This window comes from Pelodiscus sinensis, chromosome 16 (genome assembly GCF_052426305.1).
Source record: "Pelodiscus sinensis isolate ZL-2025 chromosome 16, ASM5242630v1, whole genome shotgun sequence".
NCBI lineage: Eukaryota > Metazoa > Chordata > Testudines > Trionychidae > Pelodiscus > Pelodiscus sinensis.
This window is the reverse complement of record NC_143067.1, coordinates 9,062,229-9,076,570: the sequence shown is the minus strand read 5'-3', so window position 1 is coordinate 9,076,570 and position 14,342 is coordinate 9,062,229. Positions and strand designations below refer to the sequence as shown.

General features: G+C 44.4%; 1 protein-coding gene across 1 annotated transcript in view; it reads right to left on the bottom strand.

Annotated features, from left to right (window-relative positions):
* Positions 1-14,342, bottom strand: part of ADAMTS2 (ADAM metallopeptidase with thrombospondin type 1 motif 2) — a 310,181-nt gene that overhangs the window by 101,866 nt on the left and 193,973 nt on the right. The gene's annotated exons all lie outside the window — the stretch shown is intronic.

The following is a 14,342-nucleotide window of genomic DNA, read 5'->3' as shown; positions in this document are numbered from 1 at the left end:
ACATCCCATCCACTGACAGCCCCACTGATCACCCTCTTCCCCTCCTTCCCACGCACCACAATCAGCAGGAGCCACAGGGAGGGAGAAGTGGGGACAGGGTGTGCTCAGGAGAGGGAGGGACCTGGTAGGAAAGAGGTGGAACAGAGGTGAAGCTGGGGCAGGAAGAGGCAGGGCAGAGGTGGGTGCTTGAGAGAAGGGGCGGGGGTGGAGAACGAAGCAGAGCGTGGGTGGGAAAAGGTGGGGCCAGGACTCGGAAGAAGGGGGTAGGTGAGGATGGGGTCTGGGATAGAGGCGGGGTTGGACACCCCCTGGAGGAAGCCGTGTTTGGGCCAACCACAACAAAAATAAATAACACATCCAGGATGGCGCTGGAGTGTACTAATACATTGATATACCATGGGCCTGTGTGAAGTACGATCTTTGCTATGGTTAGAAGTTTCTGGAATAAAAAGACCTTTCAGATGACTTGTGCTGGGGAGCTGTCCCTTACTGCAAATATGACAATGGGAATTAGGTGCCTAAATGGAAATTAGGTGCCCAATGGGAATTAGGTGCCTAAAATATTTTTGAGGACATGTGCCTATATGCCTTCCTTTTATTATTCAGATTTTCCAGCTCTAGAGTCAAGTTTCATTGCAAATGCAATTGCCCATGTATTAAACCATGTGAGGACAAACAAACCACTGCCAATAGGGAGATATTAGATCTATTCATAGAAATGTGAATCTATCTGAAAAGCAATGATGTGGAAAAGTTTTTTACAACGCATGGACTTACTTATTAAACAGAAACCCTGAGAAATATATTCAACATTTACAAAAACAACAACACAACTTTTCATTCCTTGTTCCCAACTTGACATTTCATATTGAATTACCGTACAACCTCCTAGGTGGAAAATTAGGTAATTAGATAGTTATTCATTTCTAATAGAGCCCATTATTTGACAAATAGGTTACAGTTAATGGATGATCTGCGTTCACTTAAACTAGCTAGAAAACAAACTATTGGCACCTAGCCCTGCATTTAATTCACTGTCACTTGAAGCCTTCAGATTAAGATTGTATGATTCTCTCTCCCAGCTTTCAAAAAACCCACCGACTTTTTCAGCCCATTGGAAGCAAGAGCCCCATAGTCCAGGACAGACCATCTCAAAAGGCACCAGACCTTGCTACGGCAACACGTACAAAACCTGTACCTTCTTCCATGATGAGCAATACCTCTGCCCCCAACAAACCTTTAAAGATTCATGGGTCCTACAAATGCTTATCACAACCTGTGCTCCACCACATCCTGTGCACCAGAAGGCATCAATAATAACAGTATGGGTGAAATCAAACACCCACCATGCTCTTGAATAAACTTGCACAGAAAAATGATAAAGCTCAACAAAGACACTGATTTTATGGTTCATTACAACAATCTGTGACTTATTACCCCTCCTTTATTACACAACTGTAGAAATGTTAGCTACTCCCTTCACCTTACATGGTCTCTTATAGCATGTGTTAACCCCTTTTCATAGAATCAAAGAATACTGGGACTGGAAGGGACCTCAAGCGGTCATTGAGTCCAGTCCCCTGCCATCACGGAAGGACCAAGTACTCTCTAGACCATCCTTGATAGACATTTATCTAACCTACTCTTAAATATCTCCAGAGATGGAGATTTCACAGCCTCCCTGGGCAATTTATTCCAGTGTTTAACTACCCTGACAGTTAGAAAGTTTTTCCTAATGTCCAACCTAAACCTCCCTTGCTGCAGTTTAAGCCCATTGCTTCTTGTTCTATCCTCAGAGGCCAAGATGAACAAGTTTTCTCCCTCCTCTTTGTGGCACCCTTTTAGATACCTGAAAACAGCTATCATGTCCCCCCTCAATCTTCTCTTTTCCAAACTAAACAAACCAATTCTTTCAGCCTTCCTTCATAGGTCATGTTCTCTAGACCTTTAATCATTCTTGTTGCTCTTCTCTGGGCCCTCTCCAATTTCTCCACATCTTTCTTGAAATGTGGTGCCCAGAACCGGACACAATACTCCAACTGAGGCCTAACCAGTGCAGAGTAGAGCGGAAGAATGACTTCTCGTGTCTTGCTCACAACACACCTGTTAATGCATCCCAGAATCATGTTTGCTTTTTTTGCAACAGCATCACACTGTTGACTCATATTTAGCTTGTGGTCCACTATAATCCCTAGATCCCTTTCTGCCATACTCCTTCCTAGACAGTCGCTTCCCATTCTGTATGTGTGAAACTGATTGTTCCTTCCTAAGTGGAGCACTTTGCATTTGTCAGATTGTTCAGGTTTTGGTCCCTCTCTCCTGGGGTACTGTAGTAATTATAAGGCTTGTCTCCACTAATGGGTGGATCAATACTTTAGTGATTGATTCACCAGCAGTCGATTTAGTGAGTCTAGTGAAGACCTACTAAATTGACCTCTGATCACTCTCCTGTTGACTCCGGTACTCCAGCAGAACAAGATGAGTAAGGAGAGTCAATGGGAGCGTTTTTTCTGTCGCCCCTCCCTCCCCTCAGTGTGGATCATGCAATAAGCAGATCTACAGTATGTCGATTTGAGTTATGTTACTATAGTAACTCAAATTGTGGAGCTTGGATCAACCCGTCCTTGTAGTGTAGACCTGCCCTTTGTTGTCAGAAGAGGACTGCAATGAAATGAAGTTTGAGAAACAATATACTAGAGAATCTAATGGCCCCTTCTGACCTTAAATGTCTATGAAACAGAACCCCAGTGAGGGAGGCATACAAACACATAGTAAAAGCACCAAGGAGTTTACAATCTTAGTTAATAACAAGATGCAACAGGTTGATCACACACATAGGACAGAATACTTGTTTCAGTACCCCTTCTTTCCTCCGTGGCTCCAAACAGGAGCTTTTCCCATGATGAGGACAGTGTTCAATGTAGCTAATGGATGGAGCAATCCTATTCCGCTCCAACTCTTGGGTCAACCTGAAGTTTTTGGCCAGAATCCATGGCTCAACTTGAAAATCGACTGCTTAAGGCTGACTGTGAAAATGTAAACATTCTAGACGAGCAATCCAGAAGGGAGTTCTTCATCAGGGTTTAAAAAACTTGTCAATCAGCCTATGTTTTGTTGTTAATCTTTTATAGCAACCTGAAGTAATTATTTAGCAATCACACAAAACCTCATGAGATTTACTATGAAATCTTGTGGCAACCATATTTTTGTTCTCTATCGGAGCAAACTGTCGTTACTGGGAAATTTGACAGTGAATCTTGTGAGCTTTCTGGAAAAGCCAGACTGGCTTGGCCATGGGCTATAGGTCACGTCCTGCTTACTTTGCACACAGAGAGATGTAATTGAAAAAATGGCAAAGCAAAGGCTCCTGAATATGATATTGAGGAATGGTTTCTCTTTCCAGGGCTTGGCAGGGGAAGGGAGACTGAATCTCTGAGGGGCTGAATGCTTTGGCATGAGCTGAGATAGGGAGACCCTGTTGATATTGCTGATGACAGGCAGTTTTGATGGCTGTGCTGTCAGATCAGTCTATGCTCTGTTGTTGCTGTTTTTTCAATGGACTGTGGTGTTGTCCTTGGCAGAAGTGTCTGTTTCCCCACCATCACCACGTACATGTTTAAGTCAGAATAAAAGAATGATTCCTAGAAGGTGTGACAGGATGGGAAGCCAACTGCCTGCCACGGCCCTTGAAGAGTTTGAAAGGTTCGACAGATATCTATAGAGAAAGACCTAAGGGGATAGGGATAGAGAGAGGAAGCAGCCCTGGGAGGGAATAATGCTTGCAGAGGGAATCCTATTATTGTTACCTGTTTCCTGGGGCCAGGAGTCTTATAGAGAGAATGAGGCCCTGTTCCCCTCTCACCCAACCCACTGGGAAGGAGTTGGGAGAAGGGCACCAGCCTAAAGGCGGCCTCCTCCCTTACAGCAGTTAAACATTGGCAGGTGAAGGTTGGCCTGCTGAAGGAAGCTCACCAAAGCCTTGCAGCTGTCCTGAGGCACAACCCCAGCTCCAGGAGGAGGGCTGCAGAGAACTCCAGTTTGGTGGAGCAAGAGATCGACTGCTCTAACTGCTCACAATACAGCCCACCTGCTGCAAAGCAAGGTAAGCAAGTGGTCTTCTGGGAAGCCTCTCCGTAGCTGGCTAAGAAGGAGCTGGAAAGAAGCACACAGTCAGACAGGTTGTAAGCACCATCCTGAGGTCTAGTGAAGACGTCAAGGGAGAAGGCAGGAGTAGTCCAAGGAAGGGGTAGAGAGGTAGAATGATTAGTGCCTATCTACCTCAAACAGAACCCAGAGGAAAAGGGGGGCTGGGTTTCTCTGCCTCTCCCCCAGAACAAAGAGGAAGATAAGAGTACTAGACAAGGAAAGGACCAAGAACTAAAATCCCAGATGGCGGTTGAAGGTCAGACTTAAAAGACATTAGATTTTGAGTTTTCTTATTTTGGACATTGCACTTAGATCCAAACAGAGGGTATGGCCACTTAAAGCAACAGGCCATTGTGGAATTAACCTGGACAAAGGGCGCACTAGACTGGAAGAATAGCTGCAATATCATGTCCAGACTTAAGGGGGTGCTCTGGAGGTGAGAAACTTGACAACATCCGGATTCTATATTCCTGCCATGAATAATCCTGTAAAGAAGCATGGGATGATCCTAGCTCTATGCATTTATTGACCTTTGCAGCCAGTTACTTGCAGGATTCCTTATCATTTCATGCTTCTTTTCCTTATTATGTCCCTTAGGGTTTGTTTGCACTATGGAGAAGATTTACCTTCTGGCGGTCAATCTTCTAGCATTTGATTTAGCAGGTCTAATATAGATCTCCAGATCGAACGCTGAGAGCAGCCCCCGCTGGTGTCCTGTACTCCTCATTCTGTGAGGAGTAAGGGAAGCCGATAAGAACATCTGCTCCAGTCGGCCTCCCACAGTGTAGACGCTGCAACGGCTTGTCTTAAGGTAAGCTGAATCCAGCTGCACATTTTGCATAGATGGATGGAGTACCTTAAGCCGGTCTGTCTGGTCAAGGGTAGACCAGGCCTTAGTGACCTAACCATTTGCACTGAAGTTCTCCTATTGGGCACTTTGAAGGCAAGCCAACAGATGCCTTTAGTTTTTATTTGGTGCAGCACAAATTCTTCATGCCCAACGTCATTTTTGCTCCCCAGCTTGTTTGTATCTTCTCCAAGACAATTAAGGGAGTCGCAGGTATTAAGTCTGCCTCAGGATCTGGGGCAACATCTTTCCTGTGGGACAGCGAACACCCCTCTCCAACAAGCAGCACTGCCCCACACTGTTTCTCACAAGTCATACAAAGCACTTTGCACAGTAACTGCACATTCTGTCCCCTTCCTTAGTATCCTTTCCGAGTTGATTACCCTGTTGCTGCTAGAGATGCCTCCTTTTGATTTCCTCATTTAATCATTGTTCATCTCACCATCACAGCTTAATGGATGGTGCATTGTTACATTCATTCGTTTGCATTATTCCTACCTCCCCCTCCCAACGTATTATGTTCAAATCAGAATTTTTTAAAAAAGATGCAAAATAAACAACACTTATATCTGGTAACAGGAAAAATAAATGAGAAGCAGACGCATCTGTAATAAATTAGTGATTTGTCAATGGCAGGTTCATATCGGTCCACTAACCCCAGCCTTGACATTTCAGCATCCATTAATTGCACCAGCAATTTTACTGTTCAACCATCACATTCCTGCTCTGCTAATTAGCGAGTGTCAGAAACGAGAGAGAGAGAGAGAGAGAGACAAGAACAAACTACGGTAAGTCTGAACTGCCTCTTCACATTTCCCACATGCCACCTTCCAAATAACCATCCATGTGCAAGCGTTTTGTGCAATAACATTCTAAAAGTTACCTCAGACTTTTAAAAGTATTTTAGTAAATTATCCTAAAGTCTCTCTGAGGTGTTCATCCGCAGCAACATTTGCCTATCCATATACCAGCCACTAGTTATCTGTGTCAGTTTCTGTGTTCCATCTCCTCAAACACTCTTAACATTCGCAAGGGATAACAAACAGACTCTTCTGGAAACGCTCACTTTGCTCCTGCTAGGAAAGGCCCACACTAGTGAACGTGAAACAGCGCATTCTGCAAAGCACAGAGCAGAACCTAACACAAGCCACCTGAGAAGGAAATGCCCACAGAGGCATTATCGCCATCTGAAATATGAGGGTGGGACAAGACACTGCAATTTAATAAGCTTTTGCATTCTGATTGTCCAACTGACTTTTAAAAACGCAGCTCGTTTTCCTCTGCCAATTGCTTAGCAATAAGAATGATGGTCACATGGTGCAAAATGCTTCTCGTTGTGAAACAAGCCACGAAGATCAGCATTTGTGACTCCGTGGACCTGAGCCTAGTGTTCACAGGCATGCGCCTGAAGAAACTCCTGAGTTCAGCTTCCTGTCATTTTGACTGGGCTGCTATAAATTGCAGATTTGCACTCTTGCTGAGCAAGCTGGCTTATGTGTACTGCTGGACTGGGAGAAGGGAAAGTACCATCCTCAGTTTCCTTTGACAGATACTTAACTTGCACAACTCTCTAGCTACTTCCTCAGCACTTCTGAGCCAAGCCCCTTAATTTGCACCCAACATTTGTATGATCACCCCTATTACTTGCACTCTACTCATTTTAACTATCCCTCCCATGAGCAACTGATCTCCAAATTAAGTCTGTTAATTATGTGATACATAAATACTCATCTGTCCCCCCTGGGAAACTGAACATCAAATCAATGAGATTGCCACCTGCCTGTTTTTGTATAGAAAGACAAAAGGAGCAGTTAACTCTTGCTCCAAATCCTGTGATATAATCTCTCTGCCCTCACTTTTAAATAGCCTGTTGGCTTTTTATTTTCGCTAGCTGGGCACGTAGTTGCGATGTGTTTGGCTCAGCTACTGATCGTTACTCTTTTTTAAAACCTCTAACTTTTCTATGTTTTTATAGCTCTGCCCTATGATCCTCTTTTCCACTTTCTTTGTAGAGTTTGGACCTCCCTGGTCTGGCACACCTGGGACCTGACTGGTCCTAGATAAGGGATTTTTCCAGACCGGGGGAGGTACTTTGTGGAGCCCCTGCTGCCAGACTTCCCCTGACCTGGTATGCTCCCCCCCTCTGCCTGGGCTTCCTGGCTCCCCCCGCTGCCCAGCTGAACCGCACGTTGGCTTTCAGCCCCTCCCACCCTGCAGCCCAGCTGAACTACATCTCAGCTTCCATCTCCTCCTCCATTGCAACCCAGCTGGGTTGCACATTTCCTTCCCCCACATAGTGCTGGGCTCCCAACTCCCTCTTCCCCCTTTCCCCAGCAGCATGCTGGGACTCTCTGATCCTAGAATATCTTTGGTTCTTCTGGATCACAGATGTCAGACCAGAGAGATCCAGTTTATAGAGGTGCAACCCGTATTTTGTTTCTGATGGCCTTTATTTGTGCTTTCTCTTTTAAATGGCTACTTAACCACATCAGCCTCTTCATCATTCATGAATCCCTTTTGCATAGCATGGTTTGCATTTGAACCCTTATGCTATATATCACGCATCCGAAAACAGAACAAATCCAACAACGGGAATTAAAATGGAGGAGAGGTGATGAGAGGTGCAAGCAAATTGAAAAATGGTCCTAAACAAAGAGTAAACAAATCCCACTCGGCGTACCAGTAAAATGTTACTGCTTTACGGCACTGGTCAGAAAAGTATTCCCAAGCAAGACAGCATCAACTGCAAGCTTAATTAAATTTAAATTCAATAGGATTTAGGCACATCACTTACTTTTAGCATGGTGCTTAAGAACTTTTTTGAATCACAACCTAGGACTGTGACTGTTGCTAATCCACAAACCAAGAGCAATTAAACAATGAGCAAGCACAACAGCTTTCTTGTGTTGGCTTGGAAGTAAATTCTTTATTTTCATTTTTCCACAGATAAGGCCAGAAGTGACCACTGTGAACATCCTCTAGTATGATCTCCACCATATCACCAGCCCTAGAACTGTGTAGGTGGCCAAGAACCTACTTGCAGATGGAAGAATGGAGTCTGTCCCCACGAATCCCCAATATAACTCTCCCTGGGTACGTCTACACTACAGCGCTAGTTCGAACTAACTTAGTTCGAATTAGTTAATTCGAACTAAGCTAGTTCGAACTAACGCATCTAGAACTAAAAACTAGTTCGAACTAGCGTTTTGCTAGTTCGAACTAGTAAGTCCACATTGAGTGGACTCTGAACAGGGCTTAAGGATGGCCGGAAGCAGTGCCGGCAGGGCATAAAAGGAGGACTTAGAGCATGGAGATACTGTCTCAGGCTAGCCGAGGGCTGCGCTTAAAGGGTCCCGACCCCCACCCCGGACACACAGTTCTAAGGGGTGCCCCGCTTGCAAAGAAGTTCTGGCTTGGAGTGCCCTGAGTGCCCACACTGGGCACATCACACCACTCGGCCATCAGCCCGGCTGCACTTGCCGCAGGCTGCCATCTGGGGAGAGGGAGTAATTGGGGGGCTGCAGGAGAGCTTCCACCCCCAGAAGCCAGCAGAGCCAGCCCAGTCCTCCCCATCGGGGGCTCGTACCCCATTCCTCCCTCACCTCCTTCCACTTGCCCTTCCCTAGCCCCCCTTCTTATTGATGTACAAAATAAAGATAACGTTTCTTCCAACATTGACTCTGTCTTTATTGAAAAAAACTGGGGGAGACTGGGAAAAGGAGGTGGGAGAGGGGAAGAGAAAGGCTGGGAGAGGGGAGGGCAACTAACATGATCAGGGGTTGGGAACAGGTCCCAGATGAAGAGAGGCTACAGAGACTGGGACTGTTCAGCTTAGAAAAGAGGAGACGGAGGGGGGACAGGATAGAAGTCTGTAAAAGCAGGGGTTGGGTGGAGAGGGTGCATTCAGAAAAGTTCTTCCTGAGATCCCATAAAGAAGGACTAGAGGACACCAAAGGAAAGGAATGGGTAGCAGGCTTGAAACTAGTAAGAGAAAGTTGTTCTTGACAAAGCAAATAGTTAACCTGTGGAACTCCTTGCTGCAGGAGGCTGTGAAGGCTACAACTAGAACAGAGTTTAAAGGGAAGTGAGATCAAGTCATGGAGGTTGGGTCCATGGAGTCCTATTAGCCAGAGGGTAGGAGTGGTGTCCCTGCCCAAAGTTTGTGGAAGGCTGGAGAGGGATGGCACGAGACAAATGGCTTGGTCATTGTCTTCGGTCCATCCCCTCCAGGGTCCCTAGGGTTGGCCGCTGTGGGCAGACAGGCTACTGGGCTAGATGGACCTTTGGTCTGACCCAGGACGGCCATTGTAAGCTCAGGGCTCAGTGTCGGGGGTCTCAGTGGACCCCCTTGATTTTCATGCAAACCTGGTCCTGGGTGGCCAGGCTGGCAGCTCTCCTGCCCTAGACGGCCACTTTCCTGTGCCTAGTGCGGAGATCGTGGACAAGGTCCACGATGTCCGCACTAGCCCAGGAAGGTGCCCGCCTCTTGCGGTCCAGGGCAAGCTCCCGGGAGCCGCCAGCCTGGTCCCGGCAAGAGGGGGTGGGCTGGGGGGCATCGGGTGGGTGGCTCTGTGCCGTGCCAGGTGCAGGGTCTGCTAGCTGGGTGCTGGCAGGCTTGCACCTGGCACGGGCACCGTAGCCAGCCCGTGCCCCTTTAAGGGGTCCAGGGCCGGGATGGGGGCATAGAGTTTCCCTGGTGTTGGCCAGAGTGGCCACCAGGGAAACCTGGGGAGGGCTAGCCTCCCACTAGTTCGAACTAAAGGGCTACACAGCCCTTAGTTCGAACTAGCTAGTTCGAACTAGGCGTTAGTCCTCGTAAAATGAGGTTTACCTAGTTCGAACTAAGCGCTCCGCTAGTTCGATTCAAATTCGAACTAGCGGAGCGCTAGTGTAGCGCATAGGAAAGTTAGTTCGAACTAACGTCCGTTAGTTCGAACTAACTTTCTAGTGTAGACATACCCCCTTGCAGTGCTCTTTTGCCCAGGTTCTCAATTTGGGATCAGGATTTATCCCACAATTTATTTTCCGATGGCCTTAAGCTCAGTGGTTCAGGACTATTCTAATTAACTTCTTCCAATGAAGCATTTGAATGTTCAGTCCTTACTGCAAAGCATGAGTAAATTACAGAGAATTAGAACATTTAATGACTGAGATAGGTGACCCTTGGCACTGTAAGTGACATGTCTAACAACCTCATTTGCAATTGTAACGGAATGAACTGCCAAGCTGAGGTACAAGACTGGAATTACAACAGTTTAATCTGATGTGTCAACGCTCTTTTTAAAAAGCCATGTATTTTGCAGCAAGGGAAAATGAAATTTCATTACAGTGCAAACAAACGGACATAAAAATCTTGCAAGTAATCAAAACTTACAGTTCCCTACCACTGGAAAATAAACAAAGAAATTCACATGATGGGTGAGAGCTTATTAGATGCACCTTGGAAAAATAACAAAGGTTCTAAGCAAACATTTACTTTATAAACGCATTTTTGCTCTACCAACAGAACAACACATCCTGTTTGAGTTCAGTTTACATTTTAAAAAACTGAATGTAGCATACATTTTAAGAGGAAAAAAGTCCTAGCTAGATGATCACAAACTAAAAATCACTCAACTAAAGTTGTAAATGTTAACTACAATACAAATAAATAGAAATCTGATCCTATTTTACAATGACCCATATGATCAACTCCATTTCCTCCTATACAATGAGCTGCTGCCCAGAAAAAAAAATCTTTTAATCATACAATGCTTCATAAATAACGAGCTGTCTTCAGTTTTTGAAAGAGACTGAAAAAACTCGGTCAGCTTATTATAATTCTACAGAATATTGCAAACAGAAAGCAGCAGTCAGAGCAAAGCTAGAACAGGAGGCTAGCAACAGGAAAGTGATATGCATTATATATCACATCATCAGTTCAGTCTTTACACTGAGGTTGTAATGTATAATGCCCTTGGTTTGCTATGATAGTAGAATTTGAATCAGAGCAGACATAGCCTCTAATATTACTGTACTAGTGGTTTGATTATATCCATATTTCTCAACTTTCTGTAGTTATAAGAGTAGCTGAAGATGAGTACATCAACTGTTCACATGACTGCAAGAAACTCATTCTGGGGAAGCAGAGGGTACTTATAATAAAAAATGATTATAGAAATCCCCAGAAAGTAAAACCATTCTGTTTTCTAGCAAATGAATGTGAGGTCTATTCTCAAGGCATCTCAAAAACATTGCCAAAGTCTTTTTTTAAAAACTTTTATAAAACAAAATTTGGAACTCAGAATCTGTCAGGTACTACAAAAGGCAAACCAATATAAATAATGCTTTGTTCTAATACAGGGGTGGGCAATTATTTTTGAACAGGGGCCACTTCGTGAATTTCAGAAGTGGTCGTGGGCTGTCCCAGAAGGGGTGGGGCCTTGGGCGGAAAGGGGCAGGGCCAAGAGACTTTGCCTGCCTGCTGCCCACAGACCCTGATTGGCCTGGGAGTGGAGGAGTGCATGAAGTCTTTGACCCCCCCCCCCCCCCGCCAGGGCACATAGCACTTAGAGAGAACTGCCAGCTCCCACCACCACCAGGCTAATCAGGGCCTGGGAGTTGGGGAGTGCATGAAGGCTTTGCCCCCTGCCCCAGCACCTAAAGAGAGCGACCAGCTGTTTTGAACAGCTGACAGTTCCCTTTAGGTGCTGTGGGCCCCTGGCAGCATGACGAGACTTTGCATGCTCCCTCTGCCCCCAGATCTCAATTGGCTTGGGGACAGAGGAGCAGCAGAGCGGCTGCGGGCCGAGTCAAAAGGCTTGGCAGGCGAGATCTGGCCATGGAGGCTGTCTTGCTCACTCCTGTTCTAGGAGGATGCATGGGTCTGAAATGTGGACCCTACCAGCAACAGCTGAGAAGTGAGGCTCTTAGAATGCATCACATAGCATAAGTGCGTATCGGGGAAGGAGAGAAATAATGAAAAGAAAAAGCAATGTGTGGATACTCAAAACATTATCGAGTGAATGTGGCATGTGAGAGCCAGATCATGAAATTAAGGTTAAAATAATACAAACACAAAAAAGTGGGGGGAAGTGTATAACAGCACTAGTCTGCTATCTCCTATAAAAAAAATCAAGGCAAATCAACAGTCATGTGCTTCTTAAGCCATGAAGTCCAGACCCTGGGAATGTGAATAACACTGCAGTTTCAGGAAAAGATAAAGTAAAAAAAAAGTCAAGTTGATCTCTGCAATGAAAAGTGCTAGAGATGTAATGTTTCAGCAAAGCAAAGATTAGCCTTGATATCTATGGGCTTACAAAGCCAGAGGATACTGTGGATGCTGTCTGGGAATTTATTTTATTTCCCTATCTTACCCATCTATCTTCTTCCATTGGCACCAAGGTACTTTCAGAACATGCATATATTTGTAAAATTATTCATGATTGGTGTCCAGGACTGCTTCAGTGATGTCTGACTTCCTATTAGAAGATGAAGGTTCAATTCCTCCCTCTTTCAGAACAGCCTGCTATGTAATCAAATTGAGGTGATTTTTTCTATTGAACAAGTGTGTAGTACTGGATAGTGCTACTGACCATATATTTAGGAACTATCTTAAAGGAGTAAAGTCATACCCACCCATTGTATCAAAAAACAAAGTTATATAGGCCTGATTCTCATTTACACAAGGAAACTTTACACTGCCCTGGCCGTGCAAAGCATCCTTTAAAAGGTCATAAATCATATTTATACTTACTTTGAGGCCCCTTTAACCTCCAGAGCCCTGTAAAATGGCCTTAGTGTAAGTGAGAATTGGGTCCTTGGTCTAGAAAGTGAAATGAAGAATCTGAAAAGTGAATGTGCAAAGTCAAATGATAAAAATATGAAAAAGTCTTCCATTTAAGTATAAATATAATAAAACCTATGTTTGTATTTTAATGAGATATAATCCAAATGGGGGAAATGTCACTTGTTAGATAAAAACAAAGACTTTTTTTCAGTCAGATTCTTCTGCTAATGACTTCTTATTATAAGACAAGAATATCAGCAAACTGTTAGAATGATTTACTTGACTACACTTGGTATAACCAATAGCAAACCTTGAGATAGTCAAAAAGCATCACTGAACTAAGTGTTATGAAGCCTAGCTGATGGCAAAAGGCTAGACAAGTATATAGCTACTACAGAAATATAGAAGATATTAAGGTAAAAGCAAAAGGTTGCTTCAGTGCTTGATACATTCACTGCATTCCGAGTTCTACTTAAAGATTGTGTAGCCCTAACCTGTTCTTTTTCCATAATGAATGCAAAACCCCAAAGCCACCAGCTATGAAACCACTCAACCTTTTACAGAAGCATGAGTTACACTAATCAAAAAACCAACCAGAGAGCCCACCTGTAAGGATTATAGGCTGCCATTAATTAATACATTTGGATTGGAAAGTACATACTAAAACTGTGGTAAAACACAGCTTCTGAAGTGAATTGAGGTTTCCATATAAATATTTGGTTCTGATCATTCAAACCTGTACAATTTGTAGAGCCCTGCAAACCCATGGATATCTACTTTATATCCACTGGTATCTGCATCTGCAGATGTGGATGCCAATATCTATGGTTCATTTTTGCAGATTCAGATGCGGATACAAATTTTGTGCCCGCGCAGGGCTCTTATCATATGATCTATCCACCTAAAAGATTTGGCTGCAGCTATTTTGCTTAAAGCTACAAAAGCCTTTGATCAAGTTATACAGCTGGGCTGTGTCTACACTGGCATGAATTTCCGGAACTGCTTAAAACGGAATACTATTCCGTTTTCAGTTTTTCCGGAAAAGGAGCGTCTACATTGGCAGGCTGCTTTTCTGGAAAAGCCTCTTTTCCAGAAAAGCGTCTGTGGCCAATGTAGACGCGCTTTTCCGGAAAAGAGCCCCGATCGCCATTTTCGCGATCGGGGCTTTTTTCCGGAAAAGACTACTGGACTGTCTACACTGGCCCTTTTCCGGAACAGTGTTCCGGAATAAGGACTTATGCCCGAGAGGGAGCAGAATAGTTTTTCCGGAATAGCGGCTGATTTTGTGCAGTAGAGCGTCGTTGCTTTTCTGGAAATTCAAGGGCCAGTGTAGACAGCTCGCAGCTTATTCCGGAAAAGCGGCTGATCTCCTGGAATAAGTGGCCCAGTGTAGACACAGCCCTGGTATAAGATTATGTGGGATAAATGTAAAGCCACTCTCTTTAATTAGCTACTGTAAATCTATATATTTTATAAATAGATGTATACACACGTTTTTTTTTTCTTGTTTTTCCCAGAAATTGCTTAGATGAAGACTATTCATCTGGCAAACACAAGACACATCACTAATAATAATTATTA